The sequence below is a fragment of the Trachemys scripta genome, chromosome 14 (assembly GCF_013100865.1).
Source record: "Trachemys scripta elegans isolate TJP31775 chromosome 14, CAS_Tse_1.0, whole genome shotgun sequence".
In the NCBI taxonomy this organism is placed as follows: Eukaryota; Metazoa; Chordata; order Testudines; family Emydidae; genus Trachemys; species Trachemys scripta.
In genome coordinates this window covers 2,391,307-2,399,875 of record NC_048311.1, presented here as the reverse complement: position 1 = coordinate 2,399,875, position 8,569 = coordinate 2,391,307, and the positions used below count along the sequence as shown (strand labels likewise).

Sequence of the window (8,569 nt, the reverse complement as noted above, 5' to 3'; positions counted from 1 at the left end):
GTACCCTCCCCCCACCGCGTGGCTGGTAACAGGGAAGATCCCTGCTAGCCAAACGCGAAAAACTCAGGGCCAATTTCCCATCTGCGCTTGGCTAACTGCAGGGAAGGATTTATTTTCCGCCACAGGCAAACAGCCCAGTAGGAACGGCCACCTCTGTCCCCTTAATTAAGTTCCCGTATTTCAACCAGGTTACCAGGAGTGATATCACTCTCCTGAGGATTACACAACAAGATAAAGAACGGATGTTGCTTGAATGCCAGCAAACACCGGGACCATACGCTGCCAGGCTCTGTCAGGCAATGATACCAGATTACTTGCTGCAAGCATGGCGTGGTCAAGTGTCCTACCATGGAGGAGGGAATAAGAATGCACTGCCCAGAAACCTTCTGGCAAGGCTTTCGGAGTACCTCCAGGAGAGCTTCATGGAGATGTCCCTGGAGGATTTCCGCTCCATCCCCATACACGTTAACAGACTTTTCCAGTAGCTACAGACTTTTCCAGTAGCTGAACTGACCGCGAATGCAAAGTCAGGCAAAGTAATCATTAAAAACTGTTTGCTTTTAAAACAAGTTTTATATTTTAAAAGGTAAACTCACCTGAGGTCCCTTCCATGGGGTCAGAGTCTTGGGTACTGGCTTGGGAGGCTTGGGAGGGTACTTCAGTCAGGGTGATAAAAAGATCCTGGCTGTTGGGGAGAATGGAGTGCTGTGTGCTCTCTGCAAGCTCATCCTCCTCCTCCTCCTCCTCCTCCTCTACCCCATCGGCAGAATCCTCAGGCGTCGAGACTATCCCCGACCCAGAATCCACGAACAAAGGTGGGGTAGTGGTGGCAGCCCCCCCTAGAATTGCATGCAGCTCGGCGTAGTAGCGGCATGTCCGTGGCTCTTACCCGGAGCGACCGTTTGCCTCCTTTGTTTTTTGATAGGCTTGTCTGAGCTCCTTGACCTTCACGCGGCACTGCTCAGAGTCCCTATTGTGGCCTCTCTCCATCATGCCCTTGGAAATTTTTTCAAAAGTTTTTGCATTTCGTCTTTTAGAACGAAGTTCTGCAAGCACTGAATCCTCTCCCCATACAGCGATCAGATCCAGTACCTCCCTCACGGTCCATGCTGGTGCTCTTTTTCGATTATCAGCCTGCATGGTTACCTGTGCTGATGAGGTATCTGTGGTCACCTGTGCTCTCCACGCTGGGCAAACAGGAAATGAAGTTCAAATGTTCGCGGGGCTTTTCCTGTCTACCTGGCCAGTGCATCCAAGTTCGGATTGCTGTCCAGAGCGGTCACAATGATGCACTGTGGGATAGCTCCCGGAGGCCAATACCATCGAATTGCGGCCACACTAACCCTAATTCGAATTGCTAAAATCGATTTTGGCGCTACTCCGCTCGTTGGGGTGGAGTACAGAAATCGATTTAAAGGGCCCTTTACATCGAATTAAATGGCGTCGTTGTGTGGACGGTTACAGGGTTAATTCGAATTAAAGCTGATAAATCCGAATTAAAGTCGTAGTGTAGACCAGGCCTAAGCCTCTGATTGCCAGATGCTGGAATTGGACATCACAGGATGGGTCACTCAATAATTGCCCTGTTCTGTTCATTCTCTGTGAAGCATATGACATTGGCCACTGTGTGAAGACAGGATATTTATATAGGTGTAAATCTGTAATTACTCCATTGATCTGAGTGGAGCTTTTTCTAGATATTTACCAGTGTAAATACCTCAGTGTGCCAAAAGAGATTGCACGTTATGTTCTCCTGGAGAAAATAATGTCAAGAGTTGATTATATTTATAAAGAAACACAGAACGAGACGATGGTAATGGGAGAAAGTTGGCCATTTAATTTTGTGGAGAATAGCCGTAACCCAATCATTTTCCGCAGGGCAGATTTGATATCCTTGTTCCTCATGCTATAAATGATCAGATTCATCCTGGGAGGCACCAGGGCATAAAAAACTGGCACCACGAGATCCAGACATGAGATTGAGCTGGAGGTGGGTTTAATATAGGCAAAACTAGCAGTGCAAACAAACACAGAGACCACAATGAGGTGAGAAAGGCAGGTGGAGAAGGCTTTATGCCAGCCCTGCTCAGAGGGGACTCTCAGCACTGTTTTGAAGATCAAAACATATGACACAATTTTAAAGACAAAGCAGTTAAAGCAAAGTACAAGCTAAAGGCAATAGCCCCAGTTTCACTGAGATATGAGTCATAAGAAGCAAGTTTGAGGAGCTGGGGGATTTCACAGAAGAACTGCTCCATCTCATTGTCTCCACAGAAGATTATTGTAAATGTGTTTCAAGTGTGCAGTGCAGAATTGGGAACCCCACTGATCCAGATACTGGCTGCCATTTGGACACAAGCTCTCCTGTTCAATATTGACTCGTAATGCAGTGGTTGGCAGATGGTGAAGTACCGGTCGTATGCCATGATGGTCAGTAAGAGAAGCTCAGCTGCAGTGAAGAAAAGGAAGAGAAAGTATTGGGCAGCACATCCATAATATGTAATGGCCCTGGTGCTGATGAGGGAATTGGCAATGGACTTGGGGATGACAATGGAGATTGAGCTAAGGTCTAGGACAGACAGATTCTTCAGGAAGAAATACATGGGTGTGTGAAGACGGTGGTTGAGAGCTATGGCTGTGATGATGAGAAGATTCCCAGTCAGGGCTGCCAGGTAAATCCCTAGAAACAGCATGAAATGCAAAATTTGCAGCTCCCAAATGTCAGAGAATCCCAGGAGAAGGAACTCAGTCATGGTGATTTGGTTGGACATTTTCTTCCTGAGTACATCATGTTATGCATGTGAAGGGAAAGTAAAGGGCAATGGCCAGGGTTCGGCTGCCGTAAGTAGAGGCCTTGCTGGAGCCCTAAACAAGGCCGGCTCCAGCATTTTTGCCACCCCAAGCAGCAAAATAAAAAAAAAATTAAAAAAAGCTGCAATCGCAAGCGGCGGCAGCTCTACCACCGCTTCATTCTACGGCAGCAATTCGGCGGCAGGTCCTTTGCTCCAAGAGGCCGTGACGCCCTTGCTGCTGAATTGCCGCTGAACGACCGGATGTGCCGCCCCCCTCTTCATTGGCTGCCCCAGGCACCTGCTTGGTACGCTGGTGCCTGGAGCTGGCCCTGGCCCTAGGCATAACTAACAGTGTGAACCAAAGGCTGCAAACCAAACTAGGCCTGACCTTGGCAGAATAGTAACACACCAGCTATTGACTTAGCAAGTAAGCACATTCCTGATCGGAGAGGATGGAACAAAACCACCCAGATTTCTCAAATAACTTTGTAAAAAAATTCCGAAAAGATGATACAGGAGCACACTGACCCCTCGTAACATAAGGAGTGGAGGACAGGATAATGGATGAGGATGTTTTTCTTGACCCAGCAGGTACTAGGTGTAGGGCTGGTAACTAACAACATCTAGAATGTAATATGAAATTTGTTTCTATCAATGTATTAAAGGAGAAGTCATGGTGGGGCATCTTTGAATCGGCCAAGGGCACAGGATCCTGTTATGTTGACTGAGCCTTTACCTTGTCATGGGCATACATGTGTTTGTGCCCCTGTGACCTGTTGAACAGGGCGCTAGTACCGTGCTTTGCTGACAATAAACCTGGCTGAGCACCTCTGCAACTGAACCAAGCCTGTCTTTATGAACAACATCAAGGTCTACTGAATCTGGCAGCAGTGTTGCACACCAGATATGGTGCTAGACCAAGATGTCTGGGTTCTGGTCCTCTTGATCTCCCCAAGACCAACTGCCCTGCATGTCAGGATAGATTGGTTTTGGCTGCTTGGTTCAACTCTCATCCTGAATTTAAAGACAGTAGTTGGTACAAAACAAATTCTGTGGGCTATCAGCTTTGTTACTTTTTTGTTACTAGTTTTACCATCTGGCAGCTACCCCTCTGAAACAGAAATAAGAGATTCAATAGAGTATACGGGTTTGAAATTATTGTATTATTGAACAATATTTGCATTCCCCAGTCTTTGTTAAAAGCTCAGTTTATAATTAAGGGTGGTGAGAAATTTTCTGCTTAAATTGTTTTCAAAGGAGAATTGTGTTATCAATTAATCAAATTTTCATAGAAAGTCTCAGGTATCCTCAAACATATTTCATGGATACTTCATATGGGTGGATCTAGGCAGAAAAATATCAGTTTTCTGCAATTTTTAGCTGAAATTGTTTTTTTCTCAGTTGCCCAAACATGAATAATTGGTGATTTTTTTTTGATAAATGAAATTCTGATAGGCTCTGCATGATTGATTGACTTGATAGCAAAAGTCTTAAAGAGTTCCAAACCTAATTCAAATGTATGTTCTTCAATTAGCCTTGCATATTAATACTCTAACATACTTAATTGAAATGGCAAACTTACTGTGCTGGTCTTTGTAGGATTTTTCCCAGTCTGTGATGCATTCAAGCCTCCAGTGTTAGGAATCATTGGTCATATCTATTTATCTAATATATCTATACACTGCCAGAATTGCTTGGTCCTCTCTCTCTCTCATGCCCCCATCACCGTATTATCAAGCAGCCATTGTGGTGTCCCTTCGCTGGATATCCTGAGTTGCTGGGTCCCTCTGCAGTTCCTAGCAGACAGGGATCTACTCCACAGATGGGCGCTCTCTGCTCCCCTTCTTGGGCCGGCTTGGCTGAAAGGTGATGGACTAAATGGCATGAGGGATTGAAAGCCTCTCCCAGCTCTAGAGAGGGCCAGGCAAAGGAAGGAGGAGAGTGGTGTGGGAAGGAAATGGTGGCCAGGGCTGGCCAAAGGACAGAATCAGGAGAGAATGTCTGGTGTTTGGACAGGAGGAAGCAGAGGTCGGGATCTGATCCCTGGGGCTGGTGCCATATCAGGTGAGTGGAGCTGAGTAGAAGAGGGGACTGGTGGGCAAACGGGTTCAACAGAAATCTCTGAGGAAGCTGAGTCACGAACTCTGGGTGGAGAATTGGCTCTGGGCCATGGAGGGGGACTCTCAAAAAACAGGGACTGAGAGCGTCCATGAGGTGGAGGGTTGTGAGAGGGGAGGAAGGGGATTAGGGGCTGGGGGGGTTGTTTGCAGGTCTGGGCTGTGTGTGGCAGAGGGAAGGAGACACCCGGATACTAGAGTAAGAGCGTTCAGAGGGTGGAGGATGCATCAGAGGCTGGAGTCAAAGGGCCTGAATTTCTTCTCCCTGAAACCAGACATACTCCAGTGTAACACCATGGACTACCCCGGAGATGAGTGATGGGGGAATCAGCCCCATTGTTTCCAGTGGGGTTACTCCTGATTTACACCAGGGCGACTGAGAGGGAAATCAATTGACTGCAGTGGAGTATTTCTAACCTTTCATACAGTTGGTGCATTTTGGTGCTGATTCATTGTGCATAGTTAGAGATCAAACCAGGGCTCAGATCTTCATGCAGGTTCTCCAAAGCTCAAGGGCCAGCTAAGCAGAGTGTAGTCCACGCACTGACCCTCAGGGGGAAATAAAGTGACAGCATTATTAGCCACAGTGTTTAATTCTCAGTTACGTGTGTCAGCCTTTGAAGTGCTTGGAGTCACGCCAAATGGATTGCACTGTGCATGTGCCTGGCGAGAGGAGGAGATGGTTGAAAACTGTTTCTGACTTGCAGCCCCATAGCTGATGAAAGGAGAATGTTCTGGCCAAGAAACCTAGGTCCTGTGAGTCAAAATCTAACCCTGGGCAGAAATCTGTGCCTAAAAACAGGAGGCATCTGCCTCTGTTGAAGGGTTTCTAATCTTGGGGAACTAATCCTTGAGCACAGCTGAATATTGAGAAGGTGCTGAAACTATTTTTGAAATGAAAATAAATACCCCATACACATGCTCACAGAGAGGTGGGGGGATGATGGGGGTGGAAGAGTTGGTGGAAAAGGAATGAGGAGTTTGGGGGGCAGTGAGAGGAGGGGTGATTATAGGGAGGAGGATAAATGAAGAGGTGGGATAGGAGACAGGTTGGGGGTTAGGAGGTGGGGAGGGGTGGGGCACTGGGAAGGGGAACATGAGGGTGAGCTACAGCAGCCTGGGGGAATATTGGGGATAGGGGTACCTGACAGCCCCACATTCCCCTCCCATGTATGTGCCAATATCTGGAGGTTCCTAATCCATATATGGGGGTCCAACACTACCTGCTCCCCTCATGGGATCTTGAGGGATTTGTCCTTACCCTTCTGGGGGGCTTAACCCATCTCCCTTACCCCTTCCTCATGTGTGATGGGTCTAGGGAAGCGCCGCCTCTTGGGGTGTGAAGCTGAGAAGAGTCACATGGAAAGCGTGCAACAACAAAACCGTGAAGACCCTGCTGGCCCTGGGGTGACTGGTACAAGTGAAACAGTTCACACCTTTCGGAGCTATTGGTTCTGGCTGCACCATCTCCTGGAACAGTATTCACTGAGCTCAGAATAGCTAATTAAGATTAACAGGCCACTGCTCTGAGTGTCCAATGTGGCAGATGGATGCATCCGACTTTGTGCTGCACTTATGGAGAGGTTCTGAGGGTGGATGTGAGGGGAATCCACACAGGCACAGAATAGAGTTCCTGTCCAGAAAAAACATGGTGGTTCTGAAAAGAGCCTTTTGCTTCTCTTGTCCTCCATATCCATTGCTATCTACAGCTGACACAAGGACCACTTACTCCTACTAACATTTTTCTTTCTCTTCAAACAGCTAGAAAATTAAATAGCCAAAAACTTCATTGAAACAGAGTTAAGGTCTCCCAGTGAGAGCTCGTGCCCATCCAGAAGGTCCCATTCAGCAAAACTGAAGCTTCAGAAAACCAGGACATACAGAATTAAGGTAAGATAAGGTAAGGTAAATGTCTGCCCCCTTTGGGCAATGCCCCACAACACCCGTAACACCCACACTCAGGCTCTGCCTTGTCACTGCAATGGACAGGTGCTTCCTGCGCTTGCCCTACACTCAAACACTGTGTCTGGACTATGACTGGGCAACCTTAACTCTGTGTTAACAAAGGATTTTGCGGTTTTTTTTGTGTTTGCCATTTATAGCTAGATCGATTCTTATCTGATTTACACTGGTGTAAAACTAGAGTAACACCTGGGGGTGTGAATGTGATGGTCAAGCAGTGCAAGGCTGATAAGAAGGAGATTTCCTGTCAGGGATACCAGGTAAATCCCTAGAAACATCACAAAGTGTAAAATACGCAGCCACCGAACATCAGAGAATCCCATTATATATATTTAACCTGGTTGTGTGAGGTACCATTCAAACAGTATTTTAAATAAATTTAAGGTTGCTGGTCCTCTTTTCAGGGCAAATCAGATTCCTCTGCTTTTCACTGTTCCTCATAGGTCAGGTTTTCTAAATCTTTGATTATTTTTGTTGGTCTCTTCTGAACTCTTTCCAATCTGTCCACATCTTACTTAAAGTGTGTCACCAAGAACCAGACACAGTACTCCAGCTGAGGCCTCACCAGTGCAAAGTAGAGTGGGACAATTACCTCCCATGTCTTACATACAACATTTTTTTGAATACACTCCAAATGATATTAACCTTTTTCGCAACTACATCACATTGTTGACTCATATTCAATTTGTGAACCATTCTAGCCCCGAGATCCTTTTCAGCAATGCCACCACCTAGCGAGTGATTCCCCATTTTGTAGTTGAACATTTGATTTTTCCTTGGTAAGAGAAGAACTTTACACTTGTCTATATTGAATTTCCTCTTGCTGATTTTAGACCAATTCTCCAATTTGTCAAGGTCATTTCGAATTCTGATCCTGTCCTCAAAAGTGTTTGCAACCCTTCCCAGCTTGGTGTCATATGCAAGTTTTATAAGCATATTCTCTCCTCCGTTATCCAAGTCGTTAATAATAATACTGAATAATAGCCTTAAAATGCCACCAGAAAAGTGTTGCAGATTTTGATCGTAAAACTATGGGTGGAGATTTTCACCTAGGGGACTGGGATGACCAATTCCCATTAAAACTAATTGGAATTTTGATGGCCAAATATCTATAGGCAACCTTGAAAAACCAATCACTGGTCATGTTGACCCCTCTATGAACACAAAATTGCCTACATCACCGGGAGAGAGGTGGAGTTGTGTTACCCTGAGGTGTTGCCTAATTCAGCTAAAATCTCCCGGAATTAATTTGAATAAATCTGGTAAAAAACAGGAGAGAGGACCAGAATCCTCCTACACCATTATTTAAAGAAAATTTTATTTTTTTTAATTCATAGAAATTTTGAATCTTTTTTAAAAAATCTACCATTTTGTCAATATTTAGAAAAATGTTGTTCCTATTTTTGGTGGAGATCAAATTAGATTAATAGAATCCATGGCCATAAGGGACCATAGTGACTCTCCAGTCTGACCTCCTGTATAACCCAGCCCACAGAACATCCCCAAAATAATACCTAGAGCAGATCCTTTAGTAAAACATCCAATCTTGATTTGAAAATTGTCAATGATGGAATCTACAAAATAAGTAATTAATAATAAACTAAGCGAGATATTCAAAGAGGATTAATGGAGCTGGGCACTCCTCTCCTGTCAAAAGCCAATGGCATTTAGACACACAAATCCAGTATTTTCCCTTGG

At 45.5% G+C, this 8,569-nt stretch overlaps 1 pseudogene; it reads right to left on the bottom strand.

The window, feature by feature from the left end:
- Positions 1 to 1,785: 1,785 nt before the first annotated feature.
- Positions 1,786 to 2,426, bottom strand: LOC117887538 (annotated as a pseudogene).
- Positions 2,427 to 8,569: the final 6,143 nt, after the last annotated feature.